This window comes from Rhinoraja longicauda, chromosome 2, assembly GCF_053455715.1.
Source record: "Rhinoraja longicauda isolate Sanriku21f chromosome 2, sRhiLon1.1, whole genome shotgun sequence".
Lineage (NCBI taxonomy): Eukaryota > Metazoa > Chordata > Chondrichthyes > Rajiformes > Arhynchobatidae > Rhinoraja > Rhinoraja longicauda.
The window spans coordinates 76927849-76944445 of record NC_135954.1 but is presented as its reverse complement, the minus strand read 5'-3'; the positions used below and the strand labels follow the sequence as shown (position 1 = coordinate 76944445).

The 16597-nt window shown below is 41.7% G+C and overlaps 1 pseudogene; it reads left to right on the top strand.

Annotated features, from left to right (window-relative positions):
• LOC144606789 (phosphatidylcholine translocator ABCB4-like) overlaps positions 1–16597 on the top strand; it is a 34690-nt pseudogene that overhangs the window by 1489 nt on the left and 16604 nt on the right.

The window sequence follows — 16597 nt, the reverse complement described above, 5'->3', positions numbered from 1 at the left end:
CTGACCCTTATCTTTGGGGCAGGTTGGTCACCCCCCTTTCCAACAATGACGGCATAAAATCAGGAACGTGTGAATTCAGACCTGAATAGAATTTATGATTATTGCTAAGTAGTGTTTCTCACACTTTGACACTTGCATGTATTCAGTCCTGCATCCCCAATCAATATCCTGGTGGTTACCATTGACCTGAAAATGAACTGGAGTAGCCGTATACATATGGTAGCTACAAAAATAGATCTTTAGCTTAGAATTCTGTGATGAATAACTTATTCCAAATTCCCGAATGTCTAAATTGACTCATCTTCCATTCTGGAATAACTGGAATGACAGGTTGTTCTAGTAGCATCTCAGAAGTGACAAGCAGCATCACGTTGCTTCTTTGAACTGGGTTTCATTCTGTGCTAATTCGGACTGTTGTCATAGTGACTTTGAACACCAGAAATTGCAGGAATTGGAGGGTGTCACAATGCTCCAGTTACTCATGTTATTCCAGTTATCATGTATCTGTACACTGTGGGCGACTCGATTATAATCATGTGTTGTCTTTCCGCTTTTCACTGTCTCTCGATACACGTGACAATAAACTAAACTCAAAGTAAGAATTTAATTGCTCCTTTTCGAGACATATGAAAATAAGGCACTCTTGACTTGGAGTCAAAGAGTGATACAGTGTGGAAACAGACCCAGTGATCGTTCATCTACTTCTGACAAGCTATTCCAAAATCTACCGCTCTCTACAGTTTGCTTATTATTGAAACTCTCCTTCCCACTTCCACATCGCAGTGGAGAGGCCAAACACAAATTGGAAGGACAATATCTTACATTTTGGAGACATAAGAAATTGCACATGGTTGGATTTTTAGCAAAAAAACAAACTGCTGGAAAGACTTGAGCAGCATATTTGGAGGAAATGGACAGACAACGTTTTGAATCGGGACCCTTGTTCAGACATCAGGCAACATCATCGATCCATTCTATCAAAAGTTTGTATCGTTCAGCTTAGTTTAGTTGTGTTGCATCCTGATAAAGTGCTTTCCATGGCACATGTATTGAAGTTGGAGAGGGTTGTTAGGGACGTGCCAAACTTCCTAAGCCTTCTAAGGATGTAGAGGCATTGTTGTGCTTTCTTGGCCATAGCTTTGATGTGGCTGGTCCTGGACAAATTGCTACGCATCCACCTAGTTTTGCTCTCCCTTTGTTCACTTCTCCCCCTTCCCACCTGACTCCAACCACCCACCATCCCCTCTTCATCTGGTTGTATCTATCATCTACCAGCCTCTGTTCCAGCCATCTTCTGCATCTGTCATCATATGCCCATCATCTTCTTCCGCCATCCGGTTATAACTATCACTTACTAGCTCTACCCCATCCATCGATGTACTGCTGTATACTGGCAATCGTCCTCCTTCTTTTTCAGCCTTGATGCAGGGTTGAAATGTCGACTAGTTCAATATGCCTTCGCTAAGTCTGCTTGACCAGCTGATTTCTTCCAGCTGTCTATTTTTTTTGTTCCAGTTTCCAGTATCTGCACGGTCTTATGTGTTCATACATTTATACCACACCTTGCATGAAATAACATTTCAGGAGTACTGCAAGAAGAAAGTAAGGTACCATTCAAGAGATGGGAAAGTCAAAAGAGTCAATTGCTGGGATGGGTTAGGGTGAAAATATTTCTTCTGAAGTTTTAATGAAATATGGATGCCATCATCAATAGATCATTCGTGCCTCATGTTCAGAAGATACAATACTTCTGCAATATTAAGCACCCTGCCATAGATAGTTTCTCAGAAGAAGAACACAAGCCGGCTCAAATTAAAGGATTAATGGAATTTAAGGATGTGCTTTTTAACTACCCATCACAGGCAAATGTAAAAGTAGGAGAATGTTTTCCATTTATAAGCAATATAAATCTGTTTATTTTATATGATTTTATAATACTTGATTGGAGAAAACTATTTCATGTGTTAATATCTCATCGTGACAATCAACTTCATCATGACTCAGATATATTTCACAGATCCTTTATCATCTTCGACTTAAATAGTAGAACTACTTCACCAACTTCACCATTGGATACTTGTTTTGTAATCAAGCCATTACAAAGTATTCGGTGAGCCATAAATCATTTATTAAACCCATGCAGAATGAGCGATACATACTGTTGCGTTCCTCGCTTCAGCTAACAGACTAATGACTAAGGGAACAAGCAACAAGCTAACTATATCAGTGACTCCAGTCCTACCTAAATCCTGGACTGGATTGCATAGTGGAATATGTATCTGCATAGGATATGTGGTGAATGTTATATAGACAGAAATAAATATGGTTGATCTACAATACCTTCACCAGAAGGCCTGTAACAGTTCAAGAAGTAACTCACCATCATCTGCTCAAAAGCAATTAGGAATGGGCAATAAGTGCTGGCCGCCTAGCCCAGATCCCCCCCCCCCCCCCCCAAAATGATTTTTTTGAACGTGGGTGATCTGCTTGTCCTACAGTGTAATGTGTATTAGATATGAAATTATGATCGTAATATATCCTTTCATAAACAGAAATGACACTGGCTTTATGTTGGGCAAGGTAGCTTTAACTGGTGACAAATGCTCACAAAGTTGAACTCAGAGCTGAGTGCAAAGCCAATGCACAAGAATAATTAAATGAAATACTCACAATAAGCAGAATTCAGTGTGCTTCCTGCATCAGTCTGAATTGTTACAGGTGAATGGGGCTTAATGATTATTTTTATTTTTGTTCTGGATTACTGGAGCTAAATCCTAAGATTAATGGCTACTTCTGCTGACTGCAAAACACTGGAGTAAAAATAAACTACTGGAGGAAATCAGTGGATCAAGCAGCATCTGTGAAGGGAAATAAACCCATGACATTTCAGGTCAGGACCATTCTTCAGACTGATGGAGCAGAAGGAAGATAATGGGCAGAAAGAAGTGAAGGGGTGCAGCAAGAGTAAGCAAGTGATAAATGCGTCCGGGTAACAAGTCAGGTGGGCGAGAGAAGAATGGAGATGGTAATAAAGACTGAAGGTAATAAGTCAAGAAGACAAAGGGAGTGTATGGTGGAATCTTATAAGAAAGTAAAGTGGGGAGTGATATGTAGAACCAAAGGGAGAAATGGTGGGTAGAAGGGAACGAGGAGGGAAAGATAAAGGGAAGACCCAAAGTAGAGAAGGATTGGGTGATGACCGGATGGAGGAGAGGAAGGAACTGGATGACGAGGGTTGAGAGAGGCGAAGGAAGTTGTGTGTGGGGGGTGGAGTAGATCTGGAGAGTTGGGCGGGGGTAGTTTACCTGGAATTGGAGAATTCACTATTCATGCCATTGGGTTATGGACTACCCAAGCGGAATATGTGGTGCTATTCATCGCTTGTGCCCGTGGCATCGAGCTGGCGGAGGAGGATGGTGAAAGAAGGGGAATTAAAATGGCGAGCAACTTGAAGCCCCAGCAAGCTGTGGTAGACAGAGTGCAAGTGAGATAGATACGGCTAGAGAAAATCTAGAGGACTTGCTACCACCCATAACATTGAAGATTTCTGATGCAATATTGCTCCACAGATGAAGACGTTTTCAGTATTTCATTGCAATATTAATCATTGGTATAAAATGAGTGATCATTGTTCCATTTCATTTGTGAAAACCAGACCAACTATGACCAATTTCCACAAGGTATATGAACAACAACCATAGCGATTCAGCTGACAGAAACATGCCTCCTATGTGTGACAGATCCTTATAGCCATTACAGAAACCTGGTTATGTGAGGAACAGGGCCCCAGTTTAATATTCCAGGGTGCTGGTGCAATAGGCGAGAGAATAGCCAGGCACCATTTTGGATCAGGACCAGTCTTCAGTATGAAGAAGCATCCCGCCCTAAAACGTCACCTGTCAATTTGAAGAAGGGTCCCGACCTTAAATGTCGTTGGCCGATTTCCTCCACGGGTGCTGCCTGACCCATTGAATTCTTCCAGCACTTTGTGCTTTGCTCAAGGTTTCAGCATCTGCAAATTCTTGTGCCCTTTTTCTGAGCATGTAGTGTATCCAGAGAACAATGAATACAAGCGGCTCGGTCACTGAATATTTTCAACACAGATATTAATAGGCTTTTGGATATGGAGTTATGGAGATGAGGTAAAAGAACAGCCATGATCTTATCAAATGGTGGAGCAGGAACAATGGGCTGAAAGGCTTCTCTTTCTTCTACTTATGATTTTATTTTGCAAACTATAATCTAATTCAAGCATTACCAAATTTTCATTTACTTGTGATGAAGGTTTTCAAAGTGTTGACGCTCAACATTTTACTTTCATTTGAATTGAAAGACATTGACTTTAGACCTGTACCTAATTAGTCTTTTTATCAATGAAGCAAAAATATTGTTATGAACAATGTCTTTTGTTTTGTCAGATTGCAGTTGATGGCCATGACATATGGTTACTAAATATTAGACATTTCCGTAGGTTCATTGGTGTGGTTTGCCAAGAACCTGTACTTTTTGCCACAACAATCGCTGAAAACATACGATAAGGACAAGAAGATGCTTCAGAAATCGAGAGAGCTTCAAAAGAAGCAAATGCTTATGACTTTATTATGAAATTTCCGGAGGTAAGTAAAATGCTTCAGACTATGAAGGGATATGCTCCACATCAAAAGATCACCAGTCAAGAGTATTGTACTGAATCATGTGTACTGAAACGGAACAAGGAAATCCTTACTTGCAGCAACACAACAGGTTTGTAAACCAAGTTCTGAGAAGTATTGGCCTGCTGCCCTGTTTCTTTGCCTTCCTCCTTCTACTCATTTCCTACCCTTCCTTGCTCCTAATCCTCTATTTCCCTTTTAATCTCCCGCTTTAATCTCCTCCTGTCACCTTCTAATCGTATCCCTCCCTCCGACTTTACATTTCACTTCTTTTCTTACCTAACCTCTTTTGACTCATTTCACCTCTTGCCTTTGTTAGTATTTACACCCATCTGCCAATTACCCTGCACCCTATATCCACCTATCACTTGCCAGCATTTCAACCACCCATACCTATCTTTTCCAGCTTTCTATTTTCTACTCCATCCGTCTGATGACGGTAGCGCAGCGGTAGAGTTGCTGCTTTACAGCGAATGCAGCGCCGGAGACTCAGGTTCGATCCTGACTACGGGTGTTGCACTGTAAGGAGTTTGTACGTTCTCCCCGTGGGTGGGTTTTCTCCGAGATCTTCGGTTTCCTCCCACACTCCAAAGACGTACAGGTATGTAGGTTAATTGGCTGGGTAAATGTTTAAAAAAATTGTCCCTAGTGGGTGTAGGATAGTGTTAATGTATGGGGATCGCTGGGCGGCACGGACTTGGTGGGCCGAAAAGGCCTGTTTCCGGCTGTATAAATATGATATGATATGATGATATGAAGGGTCCTGACCCAAAATGTTACCTGTCCAATTCCCTCCACAGATCCTGCTGACTTCCTCCAGCAGTTTTATTTCTCCTCCAGCAGTTTGTTTGTAGCTCCAGATTCCAACTTCTGCAATCTCTCGTGTCTCTCTGTTCCTCAATACTTCCAAGGATTCTCGCATTCATTGTGCATATCCCACCCTTTTAGCCCTCCAAAAATAAAAAGCAAAGGGAAAAATGCAGAGTGCAGAATATAATTCTCAGCATTGCAATGCATCAGTTCCAGAGACAAGTTCCAATATCCACATCTACCCCACCAGGGTAGAGTTGGATAGTATAAGAAAATAACTGCAGATGCTGGTACAAATCGATTTATTCACAAAATGCTGGAGTAACTCAGCAGGTCAGGCAGCATCTCGGGAGAGAAGGAATGGGTGACGTTTCGGGTCGAGACCCTTCTTCAGACTGATGAAGGGTCTCGACCCGAAACGTCACCCATTCCTTCTCTCCCGAGATGCTGCCTGACCTGCTGAGTTACTCCAGCATTTTGTGAATAAATAGAGTTGGATAGTACTCTAGTTCATGGAAGGATTATTCAGAAGCTCTGTTAAGAAAGGGGAAGAACCTGCTCCTGAGTCTGGTGGCGTGCTCTCTCAGCCTCCTGTATCTCCTGCCCGACGAGAGTGGGGAGAAGAAGGAATGAGCTGAATAAGACATAAGTCTTCAATTATGTTTGCTGCTTTTCTGAGGCAATGTGAAGTGTAGATGGAGTCAATGGTGGGGAGTCTTGTCTGTGTGATGGACTGTGCTACATCTACAACTCTCTGCAATTAGTTCAGAGAACATACAAACTCTTGCCCCAGTCTTAGTTTGAAATGAAAACCATTAACTTTTCAACCCTCTTCTTACTATCCTTTATTAAATTCCCTTCCTCTGCTAACATGAATTCAAGATCCTGACCCTTATCTTTGGGGCAGGTTGGTCACCCCCCTTTCCAACAATGACGGCATAAAATCAGGAACGTGTGAATTCAGACCTGAATAGAATTTATGATTATTGCTAAGTAGTGTTTCTCACACTTTGACACTTGCATGTATTCAGTCCTGCATCCCCAATCAATATCCTGGTGGTTACCATTGACCTGAAAATGAACTGGAGTAGCCGTATACATATGGTAGCTACAAAAATAGATCTTTAGCTTAGAATTCTGTGATGAATAACTTATTCCAAATTCCCGAATGTCTAAATTGACTCATCTTCCATTCTGGAATAACTGGAATGACAGGTTGTTCTAGTAGCATCTCAGAAGTGACAAGCAGCATCACGTTGCTTCTTTGAACTGGGTTTCATTCTGTGCTAATTCGGACTGTTGTCATAGTGACTTTGAACACCAGAAATTGCAGGAATTGGAGGGTGTCACAATGCTCCAGTTACTCATGTTATTCCAGTTATCATGTATCTGTACACTGTGGGCGACTCGATTATAATCATGTGTTGTCTTTCCGCTTTTCACTGTCTCTCGATACACGTGACAATAAACTAAACTCAAAGTAAGAATTTAATTGCTCCTTTTCGAGACATATGAAAATAAGGCACTCTTGACTTGGAGTCAAAGAGTGATACAGTGTGGAAACAGACCCAGTGATCGTTCATCTACTTCTGACAAGCTATTCCAAAATCTACCGCTCTCTACAGTTTGCTTATTATTGAAACTCTCCTTCCCACTTCCACATCGCAGTGGAGAGGCCAAACACAAATTGGAAGGACAATATCTTACATTTTGGAGACATAAGAAATTGCACATGGTTGGATTTTTAGCAAAAAAACAAACTGCTGGAAAGACTTGAGCAGCATATTTGGAGGAAATGGACAGACAACGTTTTGAATCGGGACCCTCGTTCAGACATCAGGCAACATCATCGATCCATTCTATCAAAAGTTTGTATCGTTCAGCTTAGTTTAGTTGTGTTGCATCCTGATAAAGTGCTTTCCATGGCACATGTATTGAAGTTGGAGAGGGTTGTTAGGGACGTGCCAAACTTCCTAAGCCTTCTAAGGATGTAGAGGCATTGTTGTGCTTTCTTGGCCATACCTTTGATGTGGCTGGTCCTGGACAAATTGCTACGCATCCACCTAGTTTTGCTCTCCCTTTGTTCACTTCTCCCCCTTCCCACCTGACTCCAACCACCCACCATCCCCTCTTCATCTGGTTGTATCTATCATCTACCAGCCTCTGTTCCAGCCATCTTCTGCATCTGTCATCATATGCCCATCATCTCCTTCCGCCATCCGGTTATAACTATCACTTACTAGCTCTATCCCATCCATCGATGTACTGCTGTATACTGGCAATCGTTCTTCTTTTTCAGTCTTGATGCAGGGTTGAAATGTCGACTAGTTCAATATGCCTTCGCTAAGTCTGCTTGACCAGCTGATTTCTTCCAGCTGTCTATTTTTTTTGTTCCAGTTTCCAGTATCTGCACGGTCTTATGTGTTCATGCATTTATACCACACCTTGCATGGAATAACATTTCAGGAGTACTGCAAGAAGAAAGTAAGGTACCATTCAAGAGATGGGAAAGTCAAAAGAGTCAATTGCTGGGATGGGTTAAGCTGAAAATATTTCTTCTGAAGTTTTAATGAAATATGGATGCCATCATCAATAGATCATTCGTGCCTCGTGTTCAGAAGATACAATACTTCTGTGTGTGGTCAACGTGGTCGGTCCAATTGATTTTAAAAAGAAGATAATTAATGAAGAAACAAGATGCATTTTTTAATTCCAGGCTATAGGTTCCAGACTAGGACTGATAGGATAAAATGTGGCAAGCATGGGAACGGCAATTATTATTTCATTCATATATGGATGGAAGATGAGTATGTTAGTCCTTGTCATTGTGCCCATCCAAGCCATTGCTAGAGTGGGGTTGAGATGGAATCTCTAACTGGATATGCAAGCCATGGTAAAAAAAGAACTTGAAGCAGCTGGGAGGATAAAAATCATTAGATTGTGACTGATATTAAATGCCTTGTTCACGATTATGTTGTTAAAAATGTCCAGTTTTGGTATGCCACTTAAATCTATTTATTTCTCCTTCACGTGTGAGTGATGGAATATACATCCATACAGACACATGTGGATAATAGCGCACAAAACAAATCTTTTCAAACAAATTTGCATCTGGCCGGGGAATACAATTGATGATTTTATGAAGGATAGAATAAATAATAAAACCATAATTCCAGATTTAGAGTAAATTTACTTTGGAAGCAACAAATTTAAAAATCTCTTTAATCTAATCATTATCATGAATATATTCTTCAATTTTTAAACAGCATGTTAACAGTACAAGATAAAATTAAATTAGGAAAACGTTTGCTGAGAATCATCCTTTGAATTTTCTGGTAAAGATTAGAAACATGACTGCAGAATTTATTTCATCTACTTTTTAGTAAGCTTAATACTTTAAAATATATATACTATAATTGCATCCATTTTTTGAAATAAATGTTCAAATTATGAGGCAGAACCTCTTCCTTGTTTTCCTTGAGAGAGCTAACCAATAGTCCAATAGCAAGCAGATGGAGAACTTCCTACAAAGAGGGCAAGGATAGAAGGACATAATCCTTTGTTGTTTATTCATTAACAGGATGTAGATGTTGGTAGCAACGTGGGCATTTATTGCCTTTCTTTCCCGTTTGCTCCTAATTGAAGACGCACTTAAAATGCGAACAGATATGTGTGTCTGGAATCATATATAGATTGAACAGCAGACTTCTCAGAAAATAGTTTTCGGTAGTTTTCACCATTCCACTGCCATGACAATTTATTGCGGCTCTGGAGGCTGAACGTTGTTGTAAACGCCTGGGTACTTATTGACCATTAATAGAAGAAGCAGACTTGGTGTGAAGATATGTATAACTAATTTGTTGTTATCATTTATAGACAACAAAAAAGTAGATGATGAAATTAAAGGTAAAGCTGCAAAATATCGCTTAATTTGTACAGGTGTCAGAGGTTATGGGGAGAATAATAATAATAATAATATGCCTTTATTGTCATTGTACGCACAGTACAACGAAATTAGAAGTGCTACAGCTGAAAACAGTGCGACAGTGCAGATCGTTCAAAGACAATCGCACAGACATGGGAACCATCACAACAAATACCAGTATCAATAAAAAAAACAATTAAAAACCTAATAAATAATGAATGTAAAGTGAGCGTATTGTGCTCTGTCTCCAGACTTGAAGGCAGAGTTGCACGCTTTCAAAAGACACTACCACTCTAGTCATCCAGGGTTTGCGGTTGGGGTATACCCGGATGTGTTTGTTAACAGTCGCATTATCAGTGCAGCTTTTTATATAGGACAGAACAGTTTCCGTATATTCCTCTAGGTCCTGGTGTTCAAATATAGTCCATTCTGTGCGTGCAAAGCAGTCCTGAAGCTCTGTGAGTGCTCCTGATGGCCAGATTCTTATAACCTTTGTGTCTGTCTTAGTTTGCCTCCTGAGTGGGATGTATGCTGGGATCAGGAGCAGTGAAAGGTGGTCTGAGAGACCCAGATGTGGGAAAGGTACTGCTCTGTAAGCGTGCTTTAAGTTGGAATAATCATGGTCCAGTGTGTTTACCCCCCTGGTGGCACACTGTACATACTGCACAAATTTGGGGAGTACTGTCCTTAAGCATGCTTTATTAAAGTCCCCAGCAATGACATGCACTCCTTCAGGTTGAGCCTGTTGCTGTTTGTTTACAGTGTCATGCAGCAGGGTGAGAGCTATGCTGGCGTTAGCATCTGTTGGTATGTAAACCGCAGTAATGAGTACTACAGTGAACTCACGCGGCAGATAGAAGGGTCTGCACTTAACAGTCATTGCTTCCAAAGTGCACCAGTCATTGTGTACGTAAATACACAGACCCCCTCCTCTGCTCTTACCAGAGTCGCCTTTCCTGTCATGCCGGTGGATGGAGCGCCCCACTAGCTGTACTGCTGCGTCCGGGATTAGCGGATATGGCCATGTCTCCGTTATAATCGTCACACAACAGTCGCGGATGTTGGAGTTTCCAGCGATTAGCAGCTCCAGTTCGTCTGTTTCATCTATAAATAAACAAATTGTTCTAATCATGGTGGCGCACTCTTTGCTAGGTTATGCTAGCAATTGTCAAAGTATGTTTTGAAGACTCGTGTGAATGTGGAATTTTAAGATTTACAGGAATCTACTTGCTAAGGTATTTGCACATAAGAACTTGCAACATTCATGACACAAGTTTTTTGAGTGAAGTTTATCAGCTGTGAGAGGAAATAAAAGAATAGACGGTTACAATTTAAATGATCTTTGCTTTGTGCAGTAGTTTAAATTACATAGAAATGTTTAGAATGTTTTTTCCTTAATTTTTTAAGGATATTCAGTTTTCAAATATAGATTATTTAATTGAATTGTTTTCAAATATTTCTGAATGTCAAACTCTTTCAATAATGTTGAATAACATTGACAGGTTTCAAAGGTCAAGGGCTAACAGAGGAATGTTATGAAGGTTGTTCTGATCCACCCAATTCACCCGAATAGATCACTTAAGGCACTGACACCACTCAGGGCCTCACTCAATCCAGGACAATTTGAAGTAATGAGGGACTCGGGAAAAGACAGGCTGTAGTTGCGACACTCCAAACACTGATCTTCAATCTCTTTTACTTAATCCAACAGCCAAAGTGATCTTGGAGACAGGATCTGCAGATGCTGGAATCCTGAGCAAAACACAAGGAACTGGAGGAACTAAGTGGATCAGGCAGCATCGTGGAGTGGAGTGAATGGACAGGTGACCTTTTGGGTCGGGACCCTTGCTCCGACTGAAAAAGGGTCACAACCCAAAACGTTGCCTGTCCATTCCCTCCACAGATGCTGCCTGAATTACGCTAGCACTTTGTGTTTAACCCATGTGATACTGATTGTTTGCAGAATTTTCATTGTGTCCAGAGTAAGGGTGTTTAATTGTTATATGTACTGACAAAGGAGCAATGAAATTCTACTTGCAGCACCTTAACAGGCCTGTAAACTCAATATACACAGATAATAGTAAATTAATTACAGTAATACTCGTGCAAAAAAACCGAGTCCTCAGTTTACTAAAGACAGAACATATAAGTTCATAATAGCCAAGGTTAATGTGTAATGTTCAAGAGCCTAATTGTTGTTGGGAAGAAGCTGTTCTTGAAACTGGTGGTCACTGTTTTTAGGCCCCTGAACCTTCATCTTCGACAAGGTCCCACATAGGAGATTAGTAGGCAAAAATAGAGCACATGGTATTGGAGGTAGGGTACAGACATGGATAGAAAATTGGTTGACAGACAGAAAGCAAAGAGTGGGGATAAATGGGTCCCTTTCAGAATGGCAGGCAGTGACTAGTGGGATACCGCAAGGCTCGGTGCTGGGACCGCAGCTATTTACAATATACATTATGACTTGGATGAAGGGATTAAAAGTACCATTAGCAAATTTGCAGATGATACAAAGCTGGGTGGTAGTGTGAACTGTGAGGAAGATGCTATGAGGTTGCAGGGTGACTTGGACAGGTTGTGTGAGTGGGCGGATGCATGGCAGATGCAGTTTAATGTGGATAAGTGTGAGGTTATCCACTTTGGTGGTGAGAATAGGAAGGCAGAGTATTATCTGAATGGTGAGTATTATCTAGGGCCCTAGTGAGACCGCACCTGGAGTACTGTGTGCAGTTTTGGTCTCCAAATTTGAGGAAGGATATTCTTGCTATTGAATGGCAGGACTGTCATATGTTGAAAGACTGGAGAGACTAGGCTTGTATACACTGGAATTTAGAAGGATGAGAGGGGATCTTATCGAAACATATGATTATTAAGGGGTTGGACACGTTAGAGGCAGGAAACATGTTCCCAATGTTGGGGGAGTCCAGAACCAGGGGCCACAGTTTAAGAATAAGGGGTAGGCCATTTAGAACGTAGATGAGGAAAAACCTTTTCTGTCAGAGAGTTGTAAATCTGTGGAATTCTCTGCCTCAGAAGGCAGTGGAGGCCAATTCTCTGAATACATTCAAGAGAGAGCTAGATAGAGCTCTTAAGGATAACAGAGTCAGGGGGTATGGAGAGTAGGCAGGAACAGGGTACTGATTGAGAATGATCAGCCATGATCACATTGAATGGCGGTGCTGGCACGAAGGGCCGAATGGCCTACTTCTGCACCTATTGTCTGTTGTCTATTGTCTATATTATCGATTTTCTTAAAATCTAGTAAATTAATTACAGTAATACTCGTGCATAAAACAGAGTCCTCAGTTTACTAAAGACAGAACATCGAAGTTCATAATAGCCAAGGTTAATGTGTCATGTTTAAGAGCCTGATTGTTGTTAGGAAGAAGCTGTTCTTGAAACTGGTGGTCACCGTTTTTAGGCCCCTGAACCTTCATCCCGATGATAAAAGCAAAATAGTTATTCCTGGGCTCCATCTTGAACTTTTTTGAACAAATGTATCTACAGTATATGCTTGTACACATTGAGAAACCAATCGTTGCCTGCATGAATACACCAATCTGTTTCCAGATAACGTATCAAGTGGTTCCCTGATGAGAGGTGTTCCATATGGAGTAGGCTTTGTTTACACAGTTGCACGTTGTGATCTCTAAACGGATTACTGCTTATTTATTTCAGTACATTCAACAGAAGTAGTTTATTATCCAATATCATTTCTTAACTAATGCTACTCATGAAGTTCTCATAAAGGAACAGTCTTCCAAGCAACAATTGTTTAAAGATACGCCAACTCCTCTTGCTGCCTGAGTCCACTCTTCCTGCTCAGCAAGACAAGTTAACATCCCTGAAATCGCCATTCCAGAAACTTTAAAAATGCGATTGCAAATTGAAACTATTTGCGGAATGTGCAAATATTTTCCGCTGGTTCTCCCAAATATCCTTAAGTTAAATTCCTGATGTGGCCTGGTCAGTAATTTGCTAAATTGCGGCGGCACGGTGATGCAGCGGTAGAGTTGCTGCCTTACAGCGAATGCCGCGCCGGAGACTCGGGTTCGATCTTGACTACGGGCGCCGTCTGTAAGGAGTTTGTACGTTCTCCCCGTGACCTGTGTGGGTTTTCTCCGAGATCTTCGGTTTCCTCCCACACTCCAAAGACGTACAGGTTTGTAGGTTAATTGACTGGGTAAATGTAAAAAATGTCCCTAGTGGGTGTAGGATAGTGTTAATGTGCGGGGATCGCTGGGCGGCGCGGACCCGGTGGGCCAAAGGACCTGTTTCCGCGCTGTATCTCTTTAAAAAAAAAAATTTTTTAAATATAAAAAATCTGTGGAGCATGAAGCACTGATGTTGAGACTGATGGTACAGTTGATTCAATGTTGTTGCCTATTGTTGCCTGGGTGAGTGTGATAATTGTGACTGATCACATCACTTGGTTCAAAAGAGAGCGATATTTATTTGTTTGTTGTTGCATAGATGCTGGTTTATTGTAACAAAATATTCTATACAGTATAAGCCAATGAGAAATATTCAAACTGCACCAATTTGAATGGTCTGTCTCTCAAACTATATGTCTTATTGGAACGATTAATTATTTCCCTGTTGTTTTCTAAGCTCTTGCCATGGTAAGTCACTCTAAACATGTTAGTTAAATAAATATCCATGTATCTGTCATCTCTGAATAACTTACTAACTTTTTTGGTTCATGTTTCTAAACTCCTGGTCTGCAGATTTTCAATGCTATTGTGTACGGTTCCATGGGCAATTGGACTAAGCAGTTCCTATCCTCCTGACTACGCAAAGGCCAAGGTCGCTTCAATGAATCTGTTTGCACTGTTTGAGCGTATGATACCTATCGACAGCGACAGCAATGAAGGACAAATTTTGATGGGTATTCCGTGTATAAATATTAAACAAAAAACAAATTAATTTCATGATTTGTGTGTCAAACCAGGATCAGGTTGCATCAATGCTGGTTTAGTGTAAATAAATACAGCCGGCACGATGACGCAGCGGGAGAGTTGCTGCCTTACAGTGCCAGAGACCTAGCTTAGATCCTGACCACGGGTGCCTGATTGTATGGAGATTGTACATTCAAGATTCAAGATTCAAGATAGCTTTATTTGTCATCCAATATTGGACGAAATTCAGTCACCCACAGTCCAACAATAAAAGCATTAAATAAGCATTAAAATTACACAACCCCAAAAAACCCCCAAAACACAGTCCAACAATAAAAGCATTAAATAGGCATTCAAATTACACAACCCCAAAAACCCCCAAACCACAGCCCAACAATAAAAGCATTAAATATGCATTCAAATTACACAACCCCAAAACCCCCAAAAACACAGTCCAACAATAAAAGCATTAAATAGGCATTCAAATTACCCAACCCCAAAAACACACAAAAAAAAGAAACATCCATCAAAGAAACATCCATCACAGTGAGTCTCCTCCAGTCCTCTCCTCACTGTGATGGAAGGCCACAATGTCTTTCCCTTCTCCCCCTGTCTTCGCCCGCAGTCAGGTTGTTGTGGTTGTAGGCCGCGCCGGACGGTCCACAGCGGGCCAAGCCCAAGGCGCGTCGCGTCGCAGCCGCTCCCGCAGCCTCCGAAGACGGCCGGCTCCGCTGATGATAAGTCCGATCCGGGGCGGGCGAACACACTGCTGCTGCCGCTGTTGCTGTTGCTGCACGTCGGGGCGGTCGTGGCTCCCGACATTGAAGCCCCCGCCCAGCAGAGAAATATCCCGCGGCCTATCTTAGGCCGCGCCGGACGGTGAAATGTCCACGCCCCATGCCCCGCGATCCGAGGCGGGCGAACCCGCTGCCACTGCCGGAGCTCCCGATGTCGGCATCCACGCGGCCCGAGCCTAAGGCGAGTCGCAGCCGCTCCCGCAGCCTCCGAAGACGGCCGGCTCCGGTGGTGGTAAGTCCGATCCGCGGGCTCTGCGAACCAGAGCCCTGGAGGCCGCCAGCTCCAGGAGTTGGGCCGATGGTAGGCCGCAGCAGGAACGGAGACACGGCCCAGAAAACAAAGGTCGGGTCTCCGTTCGGAAGGGACATCTATTTACAATGTTACAGTTCCCCCCCTCCCCCCCACATACACACATAGTACACAAACACAAAAACACCACATCACAACTACAATTAAGACAAAAAAAACAACAAAAACACAAAGACAAATGGACCGCAGGTGAGCCGCAGCTGCTAGGGCAGCGCCGCCATTTCTCCCCATGACCTGCGTTTTCTCTGGGAATCTCTGGTTTCCTCCCACTCTCTAAAGACGTACAGGTTTGTAGGTTAATTGGTTTGTTATAAATGTTAATTGGTTTGTTATAAATGTCAATTGTCCCTAGTGTGTACAATAGTGTAAGTCAGCGTGGACTCGATGGGCCAAACGGCACTGTATCTCTAAAATGCTTTGTAGTTTGCACTCAATGTTGGATTAAATTCTAGAGCAGATTTCTTTGTTATAGTTCAAAGTTTTATTGTGATATTCTGATGAAAAATGGCAACTTATTTATATTAGCAGGTATTATTACATTTACTAGTTAAGAAGTCCCACAGGAATTGAAAACCTACCTATATTTAATCATGATTATCCATCTATTAATTAAATTTAGAATGTTCAGAAATTGCAAATTTCAGAGCCAAGTTTCTTGCAAATTTGTTAATGAGTCTGTTTCTGAGAAAGGTAGACAATAGGATTTTAGTGGAGACACAGGAAACTAGTTGTTGGACTCTGGAACAAAACACAAAGTGTGGCAGAAACTCAGGATAATTCATTCTGAAGAAGAAGGATCTTGATCCTAAACGTCACCTGTCCGTTCTCTCTACAGATGCTGCCCTGGCTTACTGAATTACTCCAATACTTTGTGTTTTGAATAGTCTTGTATGTGATGCTGGATAGTGGAATTCCAGTCCCTGTTTAGATGTAGCATTATGTGAAAACCAGTACTTTGGTTTCAATGATATTGATAACGACCACTTGTTCTAGATCATGACATTCACAATATATCCTTTCACTGTGCTTTGTGGAGTGCCAGCTCCTAAAATATCTTGTTGAATTTGTTATGGAATTAAAGCTGATTTTCTGCAGTCATGGACCTTACTAAGCAGATGTTGTTGATGACCAAAGATGCAAACATAATCAACAGAGGTTTCAGACATATTTACAGACACTCCCAATTTATGAATGCCCGGCTT